The 14,495-nt window shown below is 37.0% G+C and overlaps 1 long non-coding RNA gene across 1 annotated transcript in view; it reads left to right on the top strand.

Moving 5' to 3' along the window:
* Positions 1-1,105: 1,105 nt before the first annotated feature.
* LOC143693681 (uncharacterized) overlaps positions 1,106-14,495 on the top strand; it is a 52,928-nt gene continuing 39,538 nt past the window's right edge. The window contains exon 1 of the long non-coding RNA XR_013181615.1: positions 1,106-1,296. This is a non-coding gene — a long non-coding RNA (uncharacterized LOC143693681). The remainder of the gene's footprint in view (positions 1,297-14,495) is intronic.

Genomic DNA, 14,495 nt, shown 5'->3' on the forward strand with positions numbered 1-14,495 from the left:
GTCCTGGTGCTTAGCTTAGTTTTTTTACGCTTGTATGGGACTGGAGCTAATGCAAATAAGACTTATTCATTATCTTCACAACTCACAGACAGTCAGATCATTATGCTATTTATGAAATTATTATAATATTGTGAAACATGGAAAGCAGCTGCCTCACAGTTGCAGCAGTATAGCACAGATTTATCAAATGAACTATACAAAAATCCATGTTGAAATAGTTTTGGTAGCAAGTTTAATTCATTTATTAAGAGATTATATAAGACTTAAATTTATCACATCCTTAGAGTCTTTAAATTTCCCTCCCTTTCGTAAATTCATTCCTAAGTGTCTAATAAAAGTCAGTATTCACATTTAAACTAGGGTTGAGTTTTGCACAGCCATAGTTGAAACTTCCTTGATTGGTGTAAACCTTGAGTAACAGGCCTTTGTCTTTTAGATTGTGGGGGAATTAATCAAAACCTTTGTGTTGAACCTCATAACTTTACACAACCTGAACCTCTCTTTGGCTGGGAAAAATATCTACAAGCCTTAAAGATGCCTGATTTTTTCCCATACAAATGTTTTTTTCTATTTAGAATGTTTACCTAAGCCCACTGTTACCATTTTATTAAAAAGAAGAATTTAAGATGCAAAAAGGACCAGATTAACTCCTGATTTTTGTGAGGAAAGAACTTATTTTTCTTGTTGATCATCTCCTGTTTTGTTATTTCCTACCTGGTAAATCTAGATCAGAAAACTTTATTGATCCTTAGGTCTTATGACTAATGATTTGAATGTAGACAGTTTACACTGTAATACTAATGGGACCTGGCACTGAATAGGTATCCTGACATCCAAATTCTATTTCTATTGATCCATAAAAGCCCTGTAATTTTTGTCATATCTCCTTCTACCTTTTAGTTTCCTATCTGCTTTGTCCTTTGTGTGTGTTGAGATCATTTAATTCATTGAGGCACAAGCAACTTATAAAGTGGTTGGGACATTGGAGCCCTTATTTCATTGAGACACTCAAAATACTGGTGCATTAATAAAAACAGCTGAGAGGTGGGTGGACAGAAAACATCACCCACAAAACTGGTAAGTGCAGACCCATTGGAAACACAGAAGTTTTATGGATCAGCATGTTGCTTCACTAAAGAAGCAGTAGGAGAATCAAGACCAGATGGACTAAGGGAAGGCAAAAAGGACTCTCTAAAAATTGATTGTCTGAGAGTACAACAGCATGTCACCAGTGGTGTACTGCTCATGAAGAAGATTTGATTTGTGAATGAGGCATCAGTCTTTGGATTAGATAAGGTAAAGACATACAAAACTGTATCATAAGTTTATTTGATTTTTTTTCCCTTTCATTTTTAGAATAGAAAAGAAGACTTTACTCGGTGTGGGTCCCTTTTGCTTATTGAAATAATAGATATCTGCTGGCTTGCTATAATTAAATTTTCATTAAGACATTTGAAATGTCAGTGTGTGCTTTGAATCAGTTTGGAGGAAGGAAACTCCTGTTGTACAACTACTTAACACTGAAAGGATAGTTGTTTTGAAGGCTGTAATATAATGTGAGAAAAAAGGTTCTGAAAATGTGTAAAGGCTATTGTTACAGTTTTATTATTGTTCAACAATGTGCACGCAAAGAGAGGATCCAAACTACAAAGAGGCTAAAAAAATTTGCTTTATATGCTATTTATAGAGTCCCATCACCTCTCAGTGTAGCTGATTAGAATCACTTGTAGCTGTGAGAATGATTGTGTAATCAAAGACACATAAACATGGTGGATTTTTAATTATTCACACCTGCACACATTCTAAACAGCACATCCTGCTGTATCTTTCAGATGCTCTAAAAACAAACATTCTGTTCTGATTCAGTGTGCTATTTTTAAACATCCACAATTTGGTAGTTAAAGCACAATTGTCACATGGGTTTTTTTTTTTTCCTTAAATATAGCAAAAAACTCTGTTTATTATGCAGAGAGATGTAAAATTTTGTTTCATTTCATTTGAATGCATTGTTTAATCAGAACTGAAAATGAAATCTTTGGTGTGGGACTCTTGTAAGAAATCTAAAAGTAAAAGAAAAATGGATTAATTGAATATATATTTCTTCCAGCAATTTGGAAATTACAGAATTCCCCCAAGACATTAATTCAATTATTTGAAGAGAGCTCTTTAAAGAGAGCTTAAGACACACCAATACCCATAATGTTACCTGTAATTCTGTCTTAAGGCTAAGGATTGTGGGATGCTGAAGGAAAACAATTCCTGTCATATAAATGGTTAGACAGTTCTAACACCTAATTGAAAAAATCTTTTCTAGTTAATATACCAGATAAAACCCAAAGGAACATTCCAATGCATGAGTTCCTGACTCACAGAATATATAAACAATCCTTACAGAGGTTGTAGAGAAGCCACTGTAACAGGAAAAATAGCCATTATGGTGTTTAATAAGCAAGTGCTTAGCTTCATGCTGCTATCTAGACCAACTCTGATTCTGTAATTTGTCTTTGTCTGATTCAGAAAAGGCATCTGACTTGTGTCTTCCACTCTCTGCTTGTATATGTTAACTACACTGGGACACCAGCCCACTGTTGTCTCATAAGAGTAATATATCTAGAGAAGAGATCCTGATATTTTGCTTTGACTGTGATTTTATATGAACTGTCCTTTGCTTCTGTTTTTTCTCTATGTCTTACATATTCAAGGAACCCCTGGGAGTCTGCTTGGACTGTCCAGGCACAGCAAGGTTTACTATTTGAACTTACTGAGCCCCAAGGAGGCTGTTGGACACACTCCAAGACAGTTGTCATAGCCACAGAATCTTGATGCTCTTTATTTGTATATGTTCCCCTATGTCATTCCCCCCATGGTGATAATTCACATTAGACCTCCAGGATGTTGCTGTTTCTGTGCCTTAAATTCTGTCTACATCACCTATCATTATTTTCAGGTCAAGCTACAGCCAGACCTTTTTCTTTTATGGTTAGCTGGTGCTGCTGCTTTTCACATTACCTCATCTGGCTCCCTATCTGTGAGAAAAAACAGAGAAGAAACTCATAGCCTAATACTTTATTAGCTCTTAGCTTTCTCTTTTCCATCTTCCCTCTGGGTGGGAATCTTTTCTCAATGTTTTTTTCTTTTCCATTCCTATCCAAACAGCGATAAAAAAGAAAAACCCGCCCAACACCATAACTCTGCCCCTAGATTTCTCCCCACTCCTTTAATATTTATAACCAAATTTCTAACATTCCCTCCACTCAAACAAATGCATACATTACTTTAAAATCTACCCATGCAGTACACTCTGTAGACATGGTGGTGGCAGTTCAGCTCTGAGCAGGCAGCATCTCCAAACACAGCAGGACTGAGCTACCAGAGAGAAAAGATTCCCTTTTGTTGTGGAAAAGAAGGAAGAGGGAGGTGGGCAGTCCGAGTCACACAGAGGGGCTGTGGGCTCCAGGTCACCAATTTTTTTTCTACACCAGGTTACTTATCTCAGTTCAGTCAAAGCCCAAAGGCTGCAAGTGCCACCAGTTTGTGGCCTTGCCCACAGAGGCAGGTGGCACGAGGGCTGGCCACAAGTGCTCAGCATTTACTGTGCTGATGTATCTGCCTCAAAGCTGGTGGATTTAGCTCAAGAACAAATAACCTTTCACAAGCCTTCCACAAGCAGCAAGATCTGTCTACATTTTTATTCCCTTGTATCTAATGCTGAAAGGACAAAAATTAAAAAGAATATTGATGAGGTCTGTACAACATTTTAACAATTTCATAATTAATTATAGCAAAAAAGGTTATGTGAATGCATTTCTTCATAAAGCCCTCACTGGTGGAAAGCTGAATTCAGCTCACATGTGACGAGACCCACAGAAGGTTTCAGTTCTGACCTGCTCACGCTCCTCTTCTTCTCTCTCTTCTGAAATGCACAGGCTGCAATTTCACCCACTGAACACTTTCTGCAGATAAAGCAGTTGACTGTGAGGGTACCAAAGCTCACAGGTTGCTCTCTGTCCCCCATTCCTGTGCCACAGCAGGACCTGTCTCCAGCTCCCCACAGCTCTGTCCTGCCTGACCACGGCTCCCTAAGGCAGGGACACTCTCAGCCCATGTCCCAGCCTGACCTTTCCCTGTCCCCATCCCCTCTGAGGTGCCTGGTGCTCCCCAGCTGCCCTGCCCTGGGAATAGCGCTGGCTGCTGGCCCTCCAGGAGCCCCTGGCTCTGACTGTGAACAGAAAACTGAAGGAAACTTCATGAGAAGGCATTTTACAAAAGCATTTAAAATAATGAAATACTCCCTTTAAAGTTTCTTATCTTGAATTTCATATAGCTTTACATAAAAGCCTGCAACACCCTGATTGAACTACTGCAATCCTGCTCTGGAACAGGCATGGAAGTGTCCACCCAACTCTTTCCCAGCTAATTTTTATCCTGACTACGTTTCTCTGGCTTTTTTTACACTGACAAATTCTTAATTTTAAAATTGTTTTCAGGAGGCAAGGGCTGGAAGGCAAGCAAGACCAAGCAAAAATGCAGGATGTGGGTGGTCTATCTTTAGCTTCAGCAGCATGTTTTTAAAATTACTTAATCTTCTGAAGACATCCCAAGAAACTCTAGGTTCACCCTTGCTTCTACTAATACTTAGTGATCGTGATTGTACAAATATAAACCTTCATGAGAAGACTCATAGGTGACTTAAATAGGGAGTTATATCACCTCATGGATGGAAATCACTGCATGAAAACAGCTGAGAAGGGTTCTGTGAGTGAGCTGATGCATCATACTTATTTAACCCTGGAAAAAAGTAGTGGGCTGTGCTCAGATGTGCAGAGCACTCAGCACAGAATATGCTTTCCCTTCTTAATGAATAATGAATTAGTTGTACAATAACTTATCAGCTTATATTTTGCTTTTTATTTTTTTTTAAATCTACATAGTTATTTCTGGACATATGACTCGTCAACTACATGTGGATAAAGACAATTTATGGTGCATGGAGACCTAAGTGCCAGGTCCTAAGCAGCAATGTGGAAGCAAGATACCTTTATATTGATGGATTCTATCTTAGCCTTAATGTAGTCTAAAACTGACATATCTCCTTCATCAATACTCCCAGATATATATATATATATATATGGAAAAAAGTGATGGAAAACCTGAATCTTAAAATTAAGTATGAAAATTGAGAAATATTAGAAGCAGTGTGCAATTTAACATGAGACATAATACACACAAACCACAACTGAGAGCACTCCTAAAAACCTTAATTAGAGTTTCCAGAACATATTAGAGGATAGAGCAAATAAAAAATATTAGTGAGTTACTTCACTGGTGGCCATTAAAAAGAGCTAAAAATCACTAAGTTATATAAAGAGCAAAATTAAAAAATAGGACAGGGATGATGGGGGCAAGTGCAACAGTACTTGACATATTCAGGACAAAATACTCCTGATGGACTGTTGTAGTGTCATTGTCAGGTCAGAAGTATCTGCTCCAGATATCAGTCAGGAAAATGTTTAATTTCTATCTGTCTGTTTAAGTGCATATCCCATACTTATTCAGGTGTCTTGCAGACTACCAGTGGAAACTTACTGACTTTTGAAGTGGTCTCGTATGTATTCAAAGAGAATATCCAGGTTTCTCTGGTGGAATGTTACTGCCCCCATTGAATATAAATCTGGTATGTATTAGTGTCCCAGTTATCCCTGGCATCACAGGTGCAGCAGATTCTCTGCTGCAGAGATTTTCTGGTTTTGCTTGCAGAAGTTGAAGATTTACCACAGAGGGTAAGAGAAAAGGTTTTTTTATTGATGAGAGAAAAAGTTTCAGTTCTGAAAATGTGTTATTTACACACAAGATATTATACATTGTTTTGATTTAATTTGATAATGCTTAAATTTCTTTGTTTACTTTTCAGCTAGGAAGACCTAGATAGGTCATCAGAACTGAAGTAACACATCTGTCCTCTCTGTTTCCTCCAGTCCTCTACTTTTAGAGTCCTTGGAGTCACTGCAGCTCATTCCTGGACATTTCATACCCTAAAGAGTGTCCTATGGCCTCTTGCTCCCTATTCTCCTGATACGAGCCATCTAAATCAAAGCCTGTCTTATCTCCCCTGGCATCTCTTTAGAGGTGCAAGGGAGATGGGATTATCCTTCCCTCAGGTTACTGCCACTCTGCTAGTCAGTGAGTGCAGCACAAGGAACCTAACTGGCCATATTTGCAAGAGGTGTTGCTACTGTTATCCCTGATAACTCAGCCCCTTGCCTTTCTTCTTTAAATTGAATTTGTTTTTACCTCAATATGCTGTTTAGGTATGCAGAATGGCCATAAAAGCAAGTTAATACATTTATAGAAGAAAAAAATCCTCTCTAATTGGCTGTGGTGATGCACTTGGCTTTTGTTTTATCCTCTTTTGTTATGGCAAGATTTCCAGCAGTGGTTTTCATTAGGTAGGAAATCAAACTAGTCTTTTTCCTGTCAGAAAGAAGAGGGCCTGCAGCTGACTGTGACATTGTTTTAGTGATACAGGGATCTGGAGGAACAGGGAAAGACCTGTGCACACACAGCTGCTGTGCCACTGATTTTTTGAACAAGTATGGAGAATTACAAAACGGGTGTTTTTTTCTGTTTTGGGATTGTTTTTTTTTTTTCCATATGACAGGTACAGAATTTTCAATCTTGAGTGCTTTTTAGTGATTTTAAGAATTATACTACTTCCTTCTTAGCAACCAATAAGATAAAACATTCAGTAAGTGAAATTTAATAATCTCTAAGTTATGTATCTCTGCACCAAATCCCCAAGTCCTTATTAAATGTTATTCAGCATTAGCCCTCACAGAGGCAAAGTCTCCTGATCTCATGATCCCATATATTATATTGAATTCTACTTTTCAAGTATTTGCCATTGTCTCAAACAATGGTTGTTAGGTCAATAAGTGACTAGCATGGTCAAAACGTTTTATATTATGTATTGTTCTTTAAGCCAAAGCTCCCTTTCCTTAAAGACTGAATGGCAAGAGAATTCAATTTCTTGAAAAGCACACTGATGTCTGGCTAAAAGAGCAAAGTAGAATGGAGAACTTCTAATCCATTACCTACTGTAGGATCTTTGAATCAATTTAGAGACACCTTATTGTTACTAAAATTAGATTCATTTTTCTTGGAAAAGTTTCTTTTCCTCTTGAAAAGAGTAATCTTAAGAAAGGGTAGTCAGCATTTCTTGATGGAATCATTTCATGGCCTCCAACAAATGGTCTGCAGTCTGTCAGGGAGGAAACACAAAAAAGCCTCAATATTTTGTAGCCTGAATTTAATGTTTATGGACACTATATTAAAAAGGACTCTTGATGTTTTTTTTTGCTGTGTCAGAATATATCAACGCATTATATATGAGATTTAATAATTTTTTCAATAAATTCCTAAGTAGTTTTTTATTTTCTTTAATACATCTAAGTTATTTTGATTGACTTTGCAATCAAAGTCTCAACAAATTTCAAATAACACACATTATCAGTGTTAGAACTGTGTATGACATCTACTAATGATCAGTAGGTTAAACCTCGAGTGCTACACGATTTGCAATTATAAAGGTCAGAGATTGCATCTCGAGTATAATTAGGCATTTGGGAATGCCTGTTTCTTAAACCAAACATAGGAAAAGGTATTTAGTGAAAATTTTACTTAGGTCTTTTATGATGGCCTTCCACTGATGAACAGTTACCATTATCTCCTGAGGATATGCATCCTGTAAGCTGAACAGAGATATAGAATTTTTATAGCTGAAAAATCCTTAGGAACTCTTTTTGGACTTGGTCTTCTTGTTTCTTCTTTTTTTTTTTCTATTAGTGACATAAAAATAACAAAGCCTATTCATATTTATATCAAAGGCATGTTTCAGGTGCAAGCTGAAACTTTGTCAGAATGTATGGACAGACTTCCTGAGCAGAATCCTGGCATACTTGGCAAGGGTGAACTTTTTAAAGCCATGAAAATATAAAGCAAATCTGTATCTTGTTGTATGATGGCTGCCAGCTGCTCTTGCAGCAAAATATATATATTAAAATCAGAATAATAATAATATAGTATTATAATATTACAATAATAATGATAATATCATAATATTAAAATGTATATAAAACAGTTTTCTAGTAAATTTGAAGGAAATGGTGAAATGATGAAAAATTATAAATAAAAAATGACAAAATGTTAAGATCTTGAAATCTTTGTTGATCTTTTAAATTTATTTCCTATATCAGAAATGAAGACTGATACATTAGAATGGGGAATATGCACCTGCTATTTCAAGCTTTTAGGCACTTAATATTACAAGCAGATATTAGCATCTAAATATATATTTTTAAATGCTTTGAAAACCTTCATATTGTCACCATTAAATCTTCAAGCTTATATCTTGGCATTATTCTCAAAATATCCATAGTCAGCTGTGCAAGTACGTTTAGATCTCATGACACTTTGAGTTATAAAGTCTGTAAGTCAAGCAACTGAGACTATAATTCAGTTTTCCATCTGAGGTGTTATGTGTATCCCTGGACCTGCCCCTCCAGGAAGAAATGCAATTAGACAGAGGCTGATGCAGAGAAAGCTGCACAGAATGCTGAATTCTGGGACTCTTTTTTTAGCATCTTAGAATAGAAAACATCAAAGACAGAGGTGCATCTGAAGTGTCTTCAGCGGGGTCTTGTGTAGCAGCTTCTGTGCAGCTGGGATTTAGGGTTTTCAGCTTCCATTTCAGTTCATGTGAACAGGTCATGCCTTTCCCTTAAAATACAAGCAGGTAAAAATTCTGCCTTTCAGGAAAATAGTTCAGTGGCAGGAGCACACTGCAGGCATCACAGTTCTTGGTACAGTTCTCCTTAACGTGGGAAGATCTGACCTTCCATCCCCTCTCTCTGTTTTAAACTAATAAATAGGATGCACTAGGACCCCCAGGGTAAGTGGTGGAATATAACTGGTGTCCTTGTGGTGATACTCTCTTAGGGGTCCCATTCAGGCTGTTTAACTGTAACAAACCCTGACCTGGCTATGCTGGGGATCATGCCAGTATGATAGGTCTGGTCTGGGCCAAAAACCATGCTGAAAGCAGGCTGATGATAGAAAAATACAAGAAATTTCCAGTATTAGACCCCTTGTCCTGGCTGTGCCTAATTTAGTGGACTAGACATAGTCATTAATACCAATAAATGAGTTTCCAGGGTGCTCCATGTCCTTGTCACTCTTCTGTTTGAAGCTGTGCTGCTCTGCAGCCAGAAATACTTGATTCAGAAATCCAGAAAGAGAACAAGTGACCTTGTCAATTGAGTTTAAAACACTCAGTGAACAAAGAGAAATCTAAATCTGAATCTTGTTCGACAAGTGTTCTCAAGGCAATGTAGAACCAGCAAACATCACTTCCATTTCTCTCCTTATTATTATTTCAAAGAGAATAAGAACTGTTCAGTTCCTTGAAAGCGTGTTTTACCCTGTATATTCAAAGTGGTTGAACTCACCTTCAGCTTGAGGAGATAAAACACAGGAATTCAAAGATTTCCACATCTCCACAGTTTCCTGATTGTGATTCCACAATGCAGATTGCACTTGCTTTAATATGCAAGGCTCTTTTTAAACCCTGGCTAATTTGTACTGCAGATTTTTCATTTCATTCACCAGACCAAAGGAAAGGTAATCACTGAGATGAGATAGATTCTGCTGTTTTGGTCTGAATTTTGATGGAAGAAAGACGCAAGGAATTCTTGAAGGGTATTATTTATAGATTTTTTTCCCCGTCATTCTCCATTAATAACACAGGTTGTTAAAAATACATACAGGTATAAGTTGAAGCGAGGTACTTTTGGGAGAAAGCCCGCATGAGGCTTTGAGTTTCACAAAGCCGAAACCCCATCTACAGCGTGCAGAAATGCTCTCGCTACCACCGAAGCCCACTTCAGCTCACAGCTGTCATCAGAACTCGTGTGTCACTTATTTAATGCCCGCAGGTGCTGTCAGCTGTGTCGATTATTTACGCATAAGGGCGACAATTTCAGCGGCAGTTCTGTCTCCGGGTCTGGGCAGAGCCCGCTCCCGGCGGGTCATTCACCGCGCTGCCCGCTAGGTGGGGCTAGAGAACCTCCTACAGGCGGCCGCTCCCGCCGGAGGAAATGTTAGAGAAACCCCAATAAACGTGGATGGATACTTCGAGAGGTGTTCTGATTCTGTTTTTGTTTCACTGGGGGAGGAGCTGTGTTTTTTCCTTTCCCTCCCCCTCCTCCCGCTTGTGTTTTTTTTTACCTTGTTTGTTTTGCTGCGACAAAACAAGAATTTCTATTTGTGAACTACTGGACTTTAAAGGTGATAATGAACTGAGAACACAGGCAATTAAGTTCGGGTCGGGTTGATGCAGAGCTACGGTTTTGAACTTCCATTATTACAAGTCAGGTCATTCCTACAGCAGTACAAACCCAGTATTTTACTGGAAAATAAAGTAAGTAGGTCCATTACTGAAATATCCCACATGGGTATAATATGCATGCAGACTAATGTGGATTAATTATTTTTAACTGCTTATTGAACATCAGACAGTTGATTACAACTGGTAGTCCATAATAAGTAGATCCAGTAATTTTAAGTTAGGCATAGGAACAACACAAAATGATCTACCTTGTCAGAACACAGTGAGGCACCATAAGTCAACGAAAGTATAATTTAATTAGCAAGTTCATAAGACACAAATTGTGTGTGCACCAGACACACTCCACTTATCTTCTGTTTCTGAGTGAAAATTTAAAGGAAAGGCTAAGTGTAGTCAGAGTGGCTTAAATTTCTAAGGTGCAACACAGCTGAATCCTGCAAATAAGACCACATACTTTTATTGCAATGAATGAATGAATGACTGCTTTTTCTGTAGGTCAGCAATAAAAAATATATTAAAAGAGCATACTTAAAATATTATGAAAGCCTAGTTGGCAGGAAAGGTCAGTTGTTGCAAATTCTAGAGGCCTTTCATAAAGCAGGTTAGTGGGCAATAGGAGGATAGTGTCAGATTAATGTGTATTTTTATGGCATCATCTAGCATTTAAAAGGTGTGGAACGTGAAATCAAAGGTCAGTAGTTTAATCTACTGTTGTTTTCCTTTTAAGTAGCATGTTTACTGCTGCATGTGGTTCTTAATTGTTGTAACACATAGTAGGAGTTGAGACAAGAAATTTGTGATTTTATGAGCACATTGAGTTTTTCTTAATTAGACAGAGCAATATGTTATTTGGGAATAGACAATTAAAGTTCGCTTTCCAGCACTTTCGGATTATCACTACCAAAAAAAAAAAAATTAAAATGAAATCATGTCACAAATTTCTAATAACTCAAATTATTTGTGTGCTGTAGATGCTCCCATTTTTAGTTTAGAATTTTTTAAAATGAATTTTATTACTTTCCTTCCTCAAAGTACAAAGGTATTCCATCTTTTGTTTTAGTCTTTGTCACCCCTTCTTTTGCTTAAGCTGTAACAGTCCACTTCCAGAGGGTGTGTTTTGTTTTGATTTTTTGTTTCCCTTATTTGTGCTGATAAATGATATTATATAAAAGTCAAACTTACTTCTCCATGCTAGTATTTTCCCAAAATTGAATGTTACATACAGAGGCATTTTTTTCAATCTGTGAAGAGACACATCAACTCAAATTTGGAACTAGCTTGCTTTCAGTTGTAAAAAACTCATTTGCAGCAGCTCTAAGTCCTACCAGTCATAAGATGCTTCTTTCACTAGAGCACTCAATAATACAAGAAATGATGGACAAAGCCAGTAGATATGTTTTGAAATAAAAAATAATACTTCAGAATTATCATAGAATATATATCTGTCTGATTTCTGTAATATTCTGTATAATAATATTGAACTACAACACATTACAAGTACTTTAAGAAATTAATATTATAAACTTCAAATGTAACATAATCAGATATTTTCAGTGATGCAAATGATATATGAAATTGTACTGAAGTACTTTTAACTATGAACTCAATCATATTAAATAGTACCTTCTACTCAGATTGGTTTAACACAGGTTTAAAGGGCTTTTAAAGAGTTTGAAAATTCAATTTGTTATGAGAACTAATTTCAAATGTGCCAAAGTATCAAGTTCTGAATATGTTTGCATTGCTATCAAACCACCCTTACTGTTCTACCTTTTCTAAGACGCATTTTGTGATAAGTTACTTAATAAGGCTTAAGCAGCATTTTCATATACTGAAGTAATTCCATGCAGTGTTGTGATTCACACTCATATTATATGCATGATGACTATTAACCACTCTTTAGAACATTAGCTGGGTTGTCATAAAATGTACAATGTTCTTAACTGATTATATGCAGGTTGGAAGACTCTCTTCTATTTCTTGCTGTGTTTTAGTCAACCTATTCAAGAATTCCTTAAGTAAAGACATATGCCAATGAACATAATTGTTTCTCACCTTCTTTTGCCACAGTGAGCTACTCTGCAGCTGCTCTGAATGATGGAATGCTCCCCTCTTCCTCTCCACATACTTTTCTTCTACACTGCACCTGTCTCCACCACTCGTCCAGTGGCATAGCCTGAACACCTTTCTTTTCCAAGTGTTCCACAATCTCTTTCACTTTTCCACAATCAACATAATCCCACACCTACTGCAGTTAAGGCACTTTGCACACTTCAGCATGATTACACAGGAATAGCTGCAGTAACAGAAAGAGAGAAATCTGGATCTCAGTGAAGTCAATGACACTTTTTGCACCATGAACTGGATGCCATTACCAAACTTTTAAATTATGACCTAAATATTCAGGTCAATTTGCAAATACCAAGTCTTTTTTTTTTCCCTGTCCCCAAAATCCCAAGGAGAAATATGAATTAACATACTGTGAACTGTGCAATGCTATATTGTTGTAGTCACTACTTTCTGCATGTGCCCTGTAAACACTAAATACCTGCATGTGCAGCCAGTTCAGCACTCTACAAATATGGCAGGTGTGTTAAACACTTGCTGATACACTCTGTGAACAATCAGTGCATTCCTGATTATTTCAGCTCTATGTAATTGCAGAGAGGTTTAATTGCTTTTTGTTTTAATTTATTTTAATTGCTCTTGGTCTGATGGGGCAACTGTACTCCTGGGAATCCAATACAAATGATGAAATTTCTTCTTTTCCACCAAGATAAATTCCTTTTCCTCTTGGCAGGAAAAAAAAAAAAGAAAAAAGAAAAGGCATGTTCTGAGAACCCAGGACACAGCTCCATCAGAAGCAGTAAATTAAACACTGTCAAGACCCTGATACTCTTTCTCTGAGGCCAACTAACACATAATAATCCATAGCCATTACTAAACTTTCTTACTCTTTAGAATATGGCATCTGCATTCAAACTAGGAACTGGAAATTCTCTTTGCTTTAATACAAACTTCAAGCCACATCTGGGAGAATACTGGCCAAAATCATGCCAAAGCACTACTCTGACTACTTAACAGGATAAGGGAGGATTTGTCAAGGTTTAATATGTTAGAATAGAGTGGTCTCAATGCCTTCAAGAGTGATGTTGGTTGTGTGAAAAGATTGACCTGAAAAGACTTCTGCAGTATTAAGCCTCTGCATTTGCTAGTATTTTAGCAATTAAAATACATTTTAGTTTGTGTTAGGAAATTTTGACTTTCTTGACTATACAGCAAATTGTGATAAAAAGGGTTTTTTTTCCTTTCAGTTTGGAAAGAACTTTTTCTACTACTTGAAACTACCCACAAATTCAGCTGAAAAACAACAAATGAAATGCTTAAGAAATCAGAGGAGGTGATTACAGCCTTTTCTAGGTGACATATTCTGATTTTGCTCTGCAAGCAGATGTGTTGGTGTTGGGATTCAGGGGTAATTCCACAAATTCAGGCCAGAATTAGACAGGTGTAGGGAAGCTTATTTGAAGGGACAGGCTACTGCAGAGTTCTGTTTCTTCCTAGCTCAGAACACAAACTTCAACAGAAATTTTCCTTCTCACAGCAAAATGCCTTAGTCAGCAAGTTATAGGGCAGCCTGGAGTGTGAAGCTGTTTCAATTTGTATTAATTGAGTGCTTATTAATTCAGAACATGGTAGCCACCTACCTGCTCTTCTCAGATGAGTGCCTGCATCACAAGGTTTTTGATAACAGGCATGAAAAAATGAATGGTGAATGGTATAGTAATACTTTCAAAATTTTCTTTTTAAGAAGTGTGGACTTGAGACAATACCCTTCTCTTGATTTTGACCATTTTTTTCTATTTTCAAGAAAGGTGCAAAAAAGCCCTAATTCCTAAACTGAATCCAGTATATTGGATTGAATTTATTTCTTTTAGAGCTGTCAGAACAGCAAGTACTCAATTACCCATTGGATTTGAAACAGAAAAAAAAGATTGCCCAAAACAGACTTCTGCATTTTATTTTTACTTGAGTCTTTGAGATGAAAAAAAGCTGTTGCTTCATGGTACTCACTATTTTTTTTTTCTCCCAG

The sequence above is a fragment of the Agelaius phoeniceus genome, chromosome 3 (genome assembly GCF_051311805.1).
Source record: "Agelaius phoeniceus isolate bAgePho1 chromosome 3, bAgePho1.hap1, whole genome shotgun sequence".
NCBI classification, from domain to species: domain Eukaryota; kingdom Metazoa; phylum Chordata; class Aves; order Passeriformes; family Icteridae; genus Agelaius; species Agelaius phoeniceus.